The sequence below is a fragment of the Neoarius graeffei genome, chromosome 2 (genome assembly GCF_027579695.1).
Source record: "Neoarius graeffei isolate fNeoGra1 chromosome 2, fNeoGra1.pri, whole genome shotgun sequence".
Taxonomy (NCBI): domain Eukaryota; kingdom Metazoa; phylum Chordata; class Actinopteri; order Siluriformes; family Ariidae; genus Neoarius; species Neoarius graeffei.
The window spans coordinates 120,260,633-120,274,452 of record NC_083570.1 but is presented as its reverse complement, the minus strand read 5'-3'; the positions used below and the strand labels follow the sequence as shown (position 1 = coordinate 120,274,452).

At 42.3% G+C, this 13,820-nt stretch overlaps 1 long non-coding RNA gene across 1 annotated transcript; it reads right to left on the bottom strand.

Annotated features, from left to right (window-relative positions):
- Positions 1-2,169: 2,169 nt before the first annotated feature.
- Positions 2,170-4,202, bottom strand: LOC132875241 (uncharacterized). The gene is made up of 3 exons (XR_009651776.1): positions 4,159-4,202; positions 3,951-4,043; positions 2,170-2,252 (listed from the first exon to the last, which is right to left on the bottom strand). It is a non-coding gene; the product is annotated as an uncharacterized LOC132875241 (long non-coding RNA).
- Positions 4,203-13,820: the final 9,618 nt, after the last annotated feature.

Here is a 13,820-nt window from a genome sequence, read left to right as displayed (position 1 = left end):
TGAGTTACTACACTGTAAAAAGTGACTCTTTGGATCAAATTAAAAAAAATTGCGTCAACTTGTCACATTTAATTTTTTTAGTTTCTCTCAAATTAAAAAAAATTGTTTGAACAAAATAAATAATGTAGTAATATTAATTCAAAAATATAATTTAAACCAAGGAAAGTTTTCAAATACAATGAAATCATAATTTCAACTTGTAATTTGCAATTTATGCTTTGCATTAACTTATATTTTCAACCTGGCTTGAGCCAAAATCTTACATAACTTCAAAGTAATATGTTGTATGAATACAATGTATTTTTTCACTTTCAGAAAAACTAATGAAATTGTGTCTCGTCTTGTCACAAGTAATCAAATTACTTAACACCAACATAAAATTATGAAAAGACACAGTTCCAACTTCTCACATTTCTTTTATTACATTTTTAACATTACAGCAACCTTCTGAAATGGTTTTGAGATGAGCTGGGCTAGTCTTTAGAATAGAACTGTATAAAAATGAAATAAAAAATATATATAAAATTAAATACTTTTACAATATCTCAACTCCAGTTGTTCAAAGGCACAAGAAACCGCTCAAAATGGTGAGGTAGGCCAATCTTTCAATATAAAAAAAAACATTGTATGAAAATAATATATACATATAAAATTAAATTCCATGACAGTGGAAGTGCATTTAGCACAGATGCACGTGCACACGCGCGCACGCACACAGACGCACGCACGCACACACAGACGCACACACACAGACGCGCACACACACACAGACGCACACACACAGACAGGTACGCACAGACGCACACACACAGACGCACACACAGACGCGCACACACAGACAGGTGCGCACAGACGCACGCACGCACAGACAGACGCACGCACGCACAGACAGACGCACGCACGCACAGACAGACGCACGCACAGACAGACGCACGCACGCACGCACAGACGCACGCACGCACGCACGCACAGACGCACGCACGCACGCACAGACGCACGCACGCACGCACAGACAGACGCACGCACGCACAGACGCACGCACGCACAGACGGACGCACACACGCACAGACGGACGCACAGACAGACAGACAGACGCACGTACGCACAGACGCACGTACGCACAGACGCACGTACGCACAGACGCACACACACAGACAGGTACGCACAGACGCACACACACAGACGCACACACAGACGCGCACACACAGACAGGTGAGCACAGACGCACGCACGCACAGACAGACGCACACACGCACAGACAGACGCACGCACACACGCACAGACGCACGAACAGACAGACACATGCACGCACGCACAGACGCACGCACAGACGCACGCACGCACGCACGCACGCACGCACAGACGCACGCACGCACGCACGCACAGACGCACGCACGCACAGACGCACGCACGCACAGACGGATGCACACACGCACAGACAGACGGACGCACAGACAGACAGACAGACAGACGCACGCACGCACAGACGCACGCACGCACAGACGCACGTACGCACAGACGCACGCACGCACAGACGCACGCACAGACAGACAGACAGACGCACGCACAGACAGACAGACGCACGCACAGACAGACAGACAGATGCACAGATGCACGCACAGACAGACAGGCGCACGCACGCACAGACGCATGCATGCACACAAGTGCACTGCCCTCCACTAATCAACAAAGCATCAGACTGTGTGAATACCCACCAACAATGTTGCATGACAACTGTGACAGCAACAGTCTCAATAGTCTCAATAAAACAAGTGCCATTTAAACTCCATGAAACATATGTTCCATTTTAAAACAAAGAAACATGAACAAAACCACTGAATGATGGAACAATGTTTTCTCTTGCAACAGCAACAAGCAATCTGTGATGAATACCAAGGCTCAGACTAACCATGTGACAATGTGTTTCTCTTCACAAGTTTTCAGTCCTGCAGCTTAGCACAGAGGTTCTGAATCCTTCTTGACATTTGCCTACTTTCAATATCCATGATGATTTTTTGAAAGGTCTCAAAGGTATATTTGAATTCCACTGGGTAACTCAGGTTGACTGCATAAGTCAGGCCAAATAGCATGGCACAAGCCGATGCAATGGAGAACAAGTTGTTGAGTACCTCAACACCATCGATAACAAGGCCAATGTCCTTTGGAGGGGAGAGATCGTCACCATCGCGGAGGACAAAGATGGCCATGGTGGCATTTTCAAGTTCTGCCTCTGCCTCTTCCTTTTGGACAACCTAAAATCAGATAATTCAGTTAGTTTAGATAATTCCCCATGGAGGGGAGAGGGGGATTATTCATTCAGTAAATGATTACAATTGTTGACACTCATAATAAAAATGAAAATAAAGTCCGCTACAACCAGTATTTTTTGCTCCCACTTAGTTATTTTTTTATTTTTCCGTGACGTTTCGGGGTTGCCACCCTTCTTCAGACGTGAAGACAGACAAAACACACCATATATATACAATTTACGGTAGATCACATGACCATCATTGCAGCTGTTGACAATAGTTAATTAAGATCAGGCTCACAAACACACCCATGTCATTAGAGCCACTAATGATCATTGCAAAACACATTGAAAGTGACACTCAACAGATAAGTGACAATACAAGGGACCCCTTGTTAGTCCATCAACTAAGCATGTTGAGGCTCCGCAGCCAGTTTGTAGCACACAGTTCAGAGAAAGTAGTCCAAAGTCCACAGATCAGAAAAAGTAGTCCATAGTCTACTCCATTTTGTAGCACATAGTTCAGAGAAAGTAGTCCATAGTCCACAAGGCACATTAGAAACAGTGGTCCATAGTCCACAAAGCCACATTCACACGAGTCAGACAAGCACACAGCACAGTATCATGAGGTACAAAAGCCCTGGAACAGTCCTCCACAGCTTGTATAGATATCACAAGAAAGGCCTCAGGTCAAAATCCTCGTTCAGACCTCTGGGAGACAGTGTCCCCAGAGTGTAGATTCAATATGCTTCCCTCCTGAGTAATAGGGAATTAACATCACCCCCACGACTGGGGCACTGGACATGTTCTATGCCCCATGTCCAGTGCCCCAGTCGTGGGGGTGATGTTAATTCCCTATTACTCAGGAGGGAAGCATATTGGATCTACACTCTGGGGACACTGCCTTGTGGACTATGGACCACTGTTTCTGAACTGTGTGCCTTGTGGACTATGGACTACTTTCTCTGAACCGTGTGCTACAAACTGGCTGCGGAGCCTCAACATGCTTAGTTGATGGACTAACTCCTTTATTGTGTGCTTTGTCATTTATGAGAAGACTTTCTGATGCCCATTATTCTGATGAGAATAATGTGTACACCTTGGGGATGAGGTATGCACTCTTTTTCATGTTTTCAGTATCTAACATGGACATTGTGCCATGTTATGTCTGTTGGGGTCCCTTGTATTGTCACTTATCTGTTGAGTGTCACTTTCAATGTGTTTTGCAATGATCATTAGTGGCTCTAATGACATGGATGTGGTTGTGAGCCTGATCTTAATTAACTGTTGTCAACACCTGCAATGATGGTCATGTGATCAACCGTAAATTGCATACATGTGGTGTGTTTTGTCTGACTTCACGTCTGATGAAGGGTGGCAACTCCGAAACGTCCCGGAAAAATAAAAAATAACTAAGTGGGAGCAAAAAACCCTGGTTGTAGCAGATTTTATTTTCATTTTTATTCTGTCTTTGGGTGGTCCTGCTCCCAAGTCAGACGTTTGGATGTGCTGGCTTCTACTACTTTTTTAATTATTGACACTCAGACAATTAATCATGCAAGTAGTACATGTTATATGCGCTCCTCTGATCACATTCTAATTTTACCCTCCTGTTGCCCTGGTTCTCCTCCCCTCTACTCTCCCTCTCCTCCGCCTACTCTCCTGTCAGAAAACACCCTGATCTCAGTGCATTGTCACTTACCAGGTACTCTTTGATCAGGTGCCTTACATCTTCACCCAGGTAGATCACAAGTGACTTCAGGATGCACTCTCTTCTTATGTTCAAGTCCACACCCTGTAGCAACAAAGCCCTATCAAAAGATAAAATACGCATCAGCTTTCAACTCACCAACAGAGAGAACTGAACTGACAAAAGAGGAAATCAAATGCGATACATCTGCATTTCATACCTGATCCAAAGGCTTAAGGGCGTCCCTGATTTTCTCCCCGACGGCTCCACCTTTTTTCCTCAGGACCCGAAGAAGCTGACTGCTCTGCTTATCCAAACCAGCCAAGAATCGTGGTTGTAGTGGTACTGTTGTGATCCGTAGAAATTCAGCATTGATCTGAAATACACAAAGTAGACAACACATTTCATGTTAAGGCATATGATTGGCAAAGTTAAAAAAGATCAGGAAAATATAGTGTTTGCCTGACTTGACTCTGGAATAGAGTTTTAACAGATTTTGACAGTGAGTCTACCTCATCTTCTTGAAACATCACTGGCCATCGCTCCTGGAGTTCTTCTACCCTGGGCTGTTTTTCCACAATTTCTTGTCTACGGAGGGCAAATGTCTCGGCCATTTTTTCTCGGATGATCTTCTCGTTGTTCCGTTTCTTCACCTCCTTCAAAAGTACCTGTCGCTCCATCTCAAGATTATCTGCTGTCTCGCCAACTGGATAGGATGGCACATGGTTGGCCTCACCACATTTAGGTCGCTTGACATTTTTTGCTGGATGGGCGTCATCTGTAGCTTTGGTCTTTAGAGAATTGACAGCTAGCTCAGGGCATCCAAGTCCCTTCAGTTGGGTACGAAGGTTTCCCATCTTGGTTTTAAGTCTCTGTGTCCACCCATAGCAGCCATTCCAAGATCCTGCCTCTGCCAAGCAGGGATGCTTCTTGATCAGTGCCTCTGAAACCTCACAAAAGTCTAAGTTGTTTGGGTAGGCTTTATACTTGTAGATCTGATCAGACAACTTTTCCAGAATGTCTGACTTCATCCACGGACCGGCTGTCAATCTTGTTCCGTTTGCCTTAAAGGCAGCATTTCCTCTCTCTAATTGGACTTCAGTGTCATATGAAAAGCCTGGAATGGGAAACTCTTTTGGCCATTGCTCGGCCCTTGAAGAATGACCAGAGGAGGGTGAGGAGAGAATTAACGTGTCATCAGTATCAACGGAAACTGCATCATCACTACAGAGGCTAACATTGACAGCTGTCTGTGCAGGAGGTGCATCTTCATCAGGCAAAGGGATTACTTTGATGGTACAAAGATCCTCAAGTTCTCCAGTAGATGTTAAATTTACAAATGTATCACCAAAGTCTTTGTCCTGGTACTGGATCCTGAAGTTTCCCCTCAATCCACAAGCTCCCCTCACATCATCAACAAGCTGGTCCATGGACTCTGGAATCCCATTTGGCAGCAACAATTTCCTTTTGTCATCTTGACTCAGAAAAACCAGCAGCTTTGCAGCCCTCTTCCCAGCCATGCTCAAGAGTCTGAGAGACAGGGAAAGAGAGAGAATAAGATTAATTCTTGTCAAGCTGGCTTTAAATATTAACAGTATACACATCATTTAAGCAGTTTTCATGGAGCTACGAATAAAATTCTTTCCCCCTCCTCCTTCTCTGAGGTCCCTGCCCCCCACAAACGTTCCTCCCCTCCCCTCTACCTACCTTCCCCCTCCCCTCTCTTGTGCCTTCTTCCCCCTTCCCCTCCACCCATCTCCCTCCTCCACCCATCTCCCTCCTTTCCCACCTCCCCCACCTTCTTCCCCTCCACTTTCCTCTCCTTCTCCTCCCACCTCCCTCCTCCACCCCCTCCCTCCTCCACCCATCTCCCTCCTTTCCCACCTCCCCCACCTTCTTCCCCTCCACATTCCTCTCCTTCTCCTCCCACCTCCCTCCTCCCCCCATCCCCCCCTTCTCCTGGAGGAGAAACAGAATAAGATGTCATAATGCACAGTAATAAAATGAACGGTTCAGACAGTAATATCCACAGTATAATCATGCACATTTTAAAACATAAGCCATAATGTCACCTTAAACGTGGATATATCTTTTTGGAACCACCAGACGCCTCCCCTGAATCATGTAGTCAGCCAGTGGGTATGGGTCATTAAGACTGTGGTGTTCAAGAAGAAGAATTTCTCTAGCCGACGTGGTCAGTATAAAGGCTCTGTAATGTTCTGTGTACCACGCATCAAGCCGTCTGACAACAAAAAGTGGCTTCTCTTGGAGAATGATCATCTGAATGATCTCACAAAACTCTGGCAGACCTGCAAGCTCCCCATGTGAAATGATCATGCCCTTCCTATAGTTATAGGCTTCATAAGTCACATTTTCCACCATGCACAGAACATCCAGGTTTGGGTGCTTCTGCTTCACAGCATGTGATATTTCCTCACACAGAACATCGATGGGAATGGAAGAAACATTTCCAACTTTCAGAGTTGATGTGGGTAAGCTGCACAGGTGCAGCTGATGGGCCATATGAAATTGATGCCGCTGTGACAATGATAGGAGCACATTTTTGAAGCAGTTCGTGTGACGCACAACCCTTTTAAAGAAGCTGTGTTTAGATACAAAACGCATCGTCCATAGCTCAACCAGGGGACCAAACTGCTCAATCAGCTGGGGGTAATGCTCCAGATAGTGGTGCTTGGGCAGAATTCTTTGGTCAGGGAAAACTTCTTGAAATCTCAGTCTGTGTTCAGATATTTTACTATCCAAATAAGCTATAGATTCTTTGGTGTGAAAAGGTGCAACTACAAGGTCCACAATATCCTTCAAATCAGTAAGGAGCTGCCAGGCAGGTTCATTAGCAGGGACCTTGTCTCCAATCAAAAGGGGTAGAAATCTCACGAGGCCCCAGTTCTCATGTGCATTCCCCCCGATCCTTTTCTTTGTTGAAAATGCAAGAGGTACAGGATGGGGATGATTATTTTTATCACTCCACTTAAAGGGAAAAGTTTGGATTGCTTCATTCAGGTTGTTCAATGTAAAATATTTTTTACCTACAAAGACAGCCAAACACAATGCTACTTCAACAGGGATAATACCTTCAAAGAGGTCATGTGCTATGTCAGGGGGAAAACCTGTAGTCACATTAAAGTATGATAGTCTCTTTGATAACACACAAACCCCTTTCACACCAAAATGAGGCACTTCCTCTTCTCTTACAGCCTCAAGATGAGCAGCGTGAATCCCCTTGGTTCTCAGACAAAATGCTCCTGAATTAACTTCTATGGTCTGAAATTCTTCACTCTGTGCTGTACAGAATCTACACACATATATCCCTGAGAAATTCTCCACGAATCCTGCGATGCTATGCACACCGAGGTTGTCAGCAACAATGCACTGAACAGTGCCCTTTATAGTCTTTCCCAGCTTAGAGATAAAAACTCCATGTTGCTCCAACGTGACAAGATCATCTACCAGAGGCTCAAGCACTTTCTCATATCCATACTGCTTAACATCATTACTATTTATCAAAGCAGCTAAATTTATGGAAGACAGGGATGAGTGAGACCCTGGAGGTAAATTACCTAAAATCCAATAGACACCCAAGATCTTGTGTATTTTCTTGGATGTGCCAAGGGGGTTACAAATTTCAAATTCATCGGCATACAATATCAATGAAATAGCAGTTTCATTAGAGAGCAATTCATTCTGCTGAAAGTTGAGTGAATCAAAAAAACATGCATATTTCGGTCCATGACCCCCCCCCCCCATGACGAAATTTCAAATTTAGCTTTATCTAGTATTGACTGGCAACTAAGAATCTGCTGCAATGCCTTGAGTATTGGAACATACTGGAATGACCTTTTACTCTTTCGGTCTAGCACATACTCCAAGGGTTCTACAACATTGAAATGATTTTTGTAGTATACCTTTCGTTTCCAAGATGTAGAGAGAGGACCTTTATCTCCAACTGCAGTTTGAATGGGACTTGACTCACACAGGACAGAGGCTAACTCCTGTACCACTGCAATGTCAACTTGGCAGTTACATTCCTGCAGTAGCTGGGTTATGGTGTCATAGGTGACAGGGACTGAAACTACTCTTATCAAATAGTGCAGCTCCTGCAAAAGATAATCAATAGCCACACTAGGGACCAGGAAAACATGCTCTAGTTTCAATAGCACTGAAGCAATTTTGTGCTCTATAGCACTAGACAAGTCTTCAGTACCTTGTCTGTCAAAGACAGAACTAGCTACTTCATCCTCTGAAAAATCCTCATGTAAATCATCGGCATTAATGTCTTCAGAGGAATGGTGGATTGGCTGTACCCTCACAGCAATTTCAGCTTTTAAATTGCTTACAGAGGATAACCTGTGATTTCTGTACCGATGAGTCCTGAATGAACCATAAACATTTGTTTTGTACAAGCAACTTTGAAAAATGCAATTTAAAGTCTCATGATTTTTCAAATGCTGCCCTAAGTGCTGCAAATACTCGTTGAGAGTTGAATTTTGCTTGTATTCACACAAAAGGCATCTCAAAGTTGTCTGCTTGTCCTTTTGTGGGTTCAGTCTAGGGTGGCTTCTTGACAAATGGCTCTTAAGGGAATTCCAGGTGGTAAAGGAACAAGGGCAGATTGAATATGTGCAAGGATAGCCACAGCGACGTCCAAAATGGCTATGCTGAAGTTTGTAATGCTTCAGAAGTTCAGATTGTCGTAATTTGGTGACACCACAGCCTTTACAAGTCCACATTCAGCAAATGACTGAAAAGGGGAGGATGGGGTGATTGGAGCACAAGAGAGACCCAAATTATTGGCATTGTTGGTAGAAGTGGAAGTGATAGTGAAAACTCAATTTATGTAATAAAACTCCCCATCATGGGTGATGAACAAGAATAATGCTTCTCAGCTGCATAACTCAAATGGCATTCAAATATGACCACTTACCCATTAAACGTTGCTGCTTTTAACAACTTGACTTCAGGCCTAGAAGAAAGGAGACACTTGTTAATGAGAGCAAAGTGACTCAAACAAGACCGTGTTTTTCCATTGGAACACACAGAAACGCTGTTTTTCACCTTTTGTTTAAACGAAACATAAGATTAAAGTTACTGAAAACTATCATTGGAGAAACCTTCAGCCAAAGTGTAAGTTTTGAAGGACTCCATTTTCACGTTTGTATACATCCCTTTCCTCCTGTCTAACATTACCGACATCTAACATTAGACCGCGGTGGCAAAAAGGCCTGTGTGTATATGTGTACGTGCACGCGGGGGTATACCAACCTGAGCACCATGTTAGGGCTCCTCACAAACATTTGTTAACTTACTGCATATGTATACGTGAAAACGTGACAAAAATCCACGGTGACCATTACTGTAAAACCGTGAGGAAAGTGCGCCGGGGGGGGTGTTGGCTGGTGAAGTTTTTCAACCGACGATGGTAACTCTACTGTCGGGAGGGGGGGTACGACATAAATGCAATGGGAATTCGACAAATGCAACGAAAATTCCGGACGTTTTTGAAATTCCGCCCAGACATTTTATTAGGTCTCAAAAGGAGAACTTGTCCGGGAAAAAAAGGACGTCTGGTCACCCTACACATTACACATGTACGACGAGTTCAGAAAGCGGAGTCTGCTAAGCTAATGCCACCCGAAATGATTTGCTAGCTAACGTTAGCTTAACGTGAATGACACCATACCTGTCATGGCTTATCATCGACATCGTGTGGTAAAGACAGCGTAAAGTCGCCTTGTATAAGAGTGGTGTATAAATGTATACACATATTCAACAGTCATGCACATTTCTTACCCATTTCTTTCTCTGGTCTTCCCGTCGGTGTGGAGCTCCGAGCTTCGTGCGGTTAAAGAAAATGGCAGATTCAAAATTCAGTTCAAGTCTGGTTGTGGTGGCGTGACGTCAGTACGTACGCACGTCACGTGACATGCAACGTTTTCACTTGAATGGAAAATTGTTATTTGATTGTAAGTCTGCCAATTACTTTGAACCAATGAGGCCTTGATTTACATTGAATGAAAGTAATATAATAAATTAAACCAAATAAACGACATAAACATAGCGATAATAGGTTAGTTCAAATAGATATCCTTCCTTACATCAATGGTTGCCCATGTTCACTTTTTTCAGTGTATGTGCATTTTAGTTGAGGTCAATGGTGTCAGGGTGTTGGTAAATGCACCGTATTCATTTTGTACATTAATAAACTACAAATTACACTCAAAATGACCTCTTCTGTGTGCTTAATACATAGCTACTTAAACATGATTGTAAATTGAAAGTATTGTTTATAAGTTTATTTATTTAAGAAGATCAATGTGTATTAATTAACATGTAAATGCACTAGAAATAATCACTGACTAGTTTTCTTTCATCTGTAGTCCCTGGAATTATAATGTTGAAAGAAAGAAAGAAAGAAAGAAAGAAAGAAAGAAAGAAAGAAAGAAAGAAAGAAAGAAAGATGTGTATGTATATATAACAAAAAGACAAAAATAATTAGAAGTCATGACATGGCCAAGAACACAAGACAAGAACAGGTGCAACACCATGTAAGAATAAATAATAATAATAATAATAATAATAATAATAATGCATAATTTAAACACATAAGATAAAAAACAGATATACAGCACACAATAGCTAACATTAATCGTGAGTGCTCGTGCATAATTGTGTGTGTAGTAGTAGGAACCATTGACCCCCCCTGAAATAGTCCTGGCCACCCCCTTGCCCCCCCAAGGAAAAAAGTCTAGTTCTGCCACTGCCGGTAAAGTTTGTCTCTTTGAGTCTGCCATTACACAAATGTCTTCCTGGTACTGTTAATTCAAAGGAAGTGACGTCATACGTTTGAAAGTTCATGGCATTTCTGGCTTCATCTGCTTTGCACAGTGTAGCATGTTTATAACTTTTTTTTTTTAAATTGGACAACAAAACTAAAACCAAAGCATGCCTCCTAAGAGGTTTGTCCTTCAAGGCTTTTCAAGTGTAGCTGATAACAAAAAAAAAATAAAAAAAATAGAATTTCGATCCATTATAGCCCAAAGTCAGCAGGACACTTACGGAATGAATGGGTTTGATTTATACAGACAAAGCGAGGTAACTTCAACCTGACAGGATGGTTTGGTGTCTGCTCCATACATTTTGAAAAAGAAATTTGTGAGGCAGATTCACATAGAAGGATTTGAGCTTCATCTAGGACATGGAGCAGTTCCTACGATCTGGAAACAAAAGTCAGAAGCGACATCCCAAAGAGCTCACCACACAGTGAGGGTCAAGCTTGCATTTAGCCTGTTGCTTGAATTTATGAGTTGTCATTTGTCTTTTATCCTTTTAACTGATAGCAGTTCTGAAGTTTTATACAATAACAGCAATAACGGCAGTAATTAGGCACTTTGACTTTAAGTGCCGGCAGGAGCAGGTGGCGCATTGTGCCATATTGTGCGCACTGAGCACGCAGCAGCTTTTAGGGTTCACCACCAAAACTAAATCACTCATAAAACTACAACCTTTTCTGGTTCTAACAGTACCAAATCGGATCATGTAGACCCTTTCTATTTTGTGCTACAAATTTAAGTCGAGGTGTGTGTGTGTGTGTGTGCGTGCGCGCACAGCAACATGTGGTGCCGGGGAGGGTCAGTGCGCAATCACCATTATTTATTTTTTTCCTAAAAATCCGATGCTGTAGTTGAAGGAGAGGCTGGAAAGGCTGTTTCTGTTTGATGCAGTATTTGAAGAAGGAGGAGCTGCTATTTGTACTACAGTAGACACAGATGCTCCAGCTGTTTTGGCTATAGCACACTCGGATGAAATACCGAAAGGAGAAGACTTGTTGTTGTTTAGACAGTTTATTTTGTTTACAGTATTTGACGGAAGATGGATATGATGTGTTAACAGTACCTGAAGATGCAGTATTAATTGAACAGCGGACATTTTTCTCATATTGTGAGAGAATCTCTTTCAGAGCCTATAAATACAGAAAAAAACAACAAAAAACGATGAGTTAGTTGAGAGAGATAACAGGATGGTGTGTCCATTCATTTGATATTGAACTCATGGTTTTAGATGCAATATAACATCACACGTGTTTCAGTGGACAAAAAGGCAATGACAAGATTCAGAAATACACAGGGAAGTTTATCACAGAGTGATAAAGTATAAATTATAAATTAATCTCGCAATAGCCTTTTCCTTTGCGCCAATTCTGTGATTATTGTAGGGACTTCACCTTCAAATTTCAAACAGGGTCAATTCACCTTAAAATCAGCTCTCTGTAAAGGGACACCGCAAGGAGATCATAGGTTTTGGAATTTTTAAAAAAAATATTTTATGGTTGCAGGGATATGGTTATTTTAGTATAAAATAAATAATGGTAATTGCACGCTGAACCCCCCCCCCCCCCCCAACACACACACACACACACACACACCTCTACTTAAAGAAGATATGCAGAATCTTTATTTTTAAATACATTTCTGAGTGGATCGTATCCAGTGCATAAGTCTGATGACTGGTCCACTCATTCTCCATACTGAGTACTCCGCCATTACTGCTCGGCTCACACTCCAGGAGAACTGGTGCAACTGAACTTACTTTCCTTTTCTTTTAGTCTTCTTTTCTTAATTGTTGAAAATGCACCCTCTTTCAATGTGGGCTTATAACCAATGCTCCTCAACAGATCAGAGGTTTCATATGAGTCCTCAGTAAAATGTGCACAGCAGAGGAGAAACCACTTTGTAAGCACCCAATCCATTAATTTCTCGCAAAACGCGTCCAAATCTTTGCAGTTTGAACATACTTGGACCATGAATGTAACATTAATCCACCTTCTGTCATGTTGCTGCACCTGCCAGCAACACATCTACATGGCATGGTGATACATTAGCTCAAAATGGAGGATCAGAGTTGCAGTCAGCTGTGTCTTAGTATAATAGAAATGGCGATGAGACCGATAGCCTTCCTGCGGTGACATCACTGACATCAAGGTCATTCACTCAGACCGCTACCTAGATGAAGCATTTTAATCATAAAAATTACGAAATTAGATTTATTGTTAACGCTTAAAACTATTCCTGTGCCATTCATGAGGTCTTAAGGCATTTATGAACAAAATGTGAGGCCATGGTTCTGCATATATGCTTTAACATTGTAGCACAAAATAGAAAGGGTCTACACTAATTGGTACTGTTAGAACCAGAAAAGGTTGTAGTTTTATGATCAACTTAGTTTTGGAGGTGAATCCTCACAGATTCCTTGCTGCTGTGTGCACTTGCTGTGCACAATGCGTATGGCACAATGCGCCACCTGTTCCTGCTGGCTCCAGCACTGAAAGTGAAAGTGACTATTTATTGCTATTATTTAGCCTTGTGCCTACCAAGTGAGGATACAGAGATCATAATTACAAAGAGACACTGCTTTATCATAACTGTGAAAGTTGAACACCAAATCAATAAGTAAGTAAGGAAATAAATAAATAAATAAATAAATAAGCTAATTTTGATTTGTATTATGTATTAACTTCCTGGGTTTCAGAAAGCTGTTCAAGCAGTTGGTAATCTTCTTCTTCAAGAGTGACTTGGCTTGCGTAGTTGTCCATCTCTTTCTCTGTGGCTATAGGTTCTAAATCGTCTTCAGACAACCAACCAAAGATTGAAGAGGAATTTGAAGAGCTTTTGTGTCTTTTTCAAAAGAATCAGTATCAATAATGCATGCCACTTTGGAGAGAAAAGTATAGAGTCTGTGTGGACAGAAAAGAAGGCAGTGGTGCATATGATGTTACACATGCAGTGCCACTGACCTGTGAATCGCTGCGATCTAATAATGGTGGACACGCTTTTAGTGATTTTTGGAACAGTATTCAGATGCAAAACA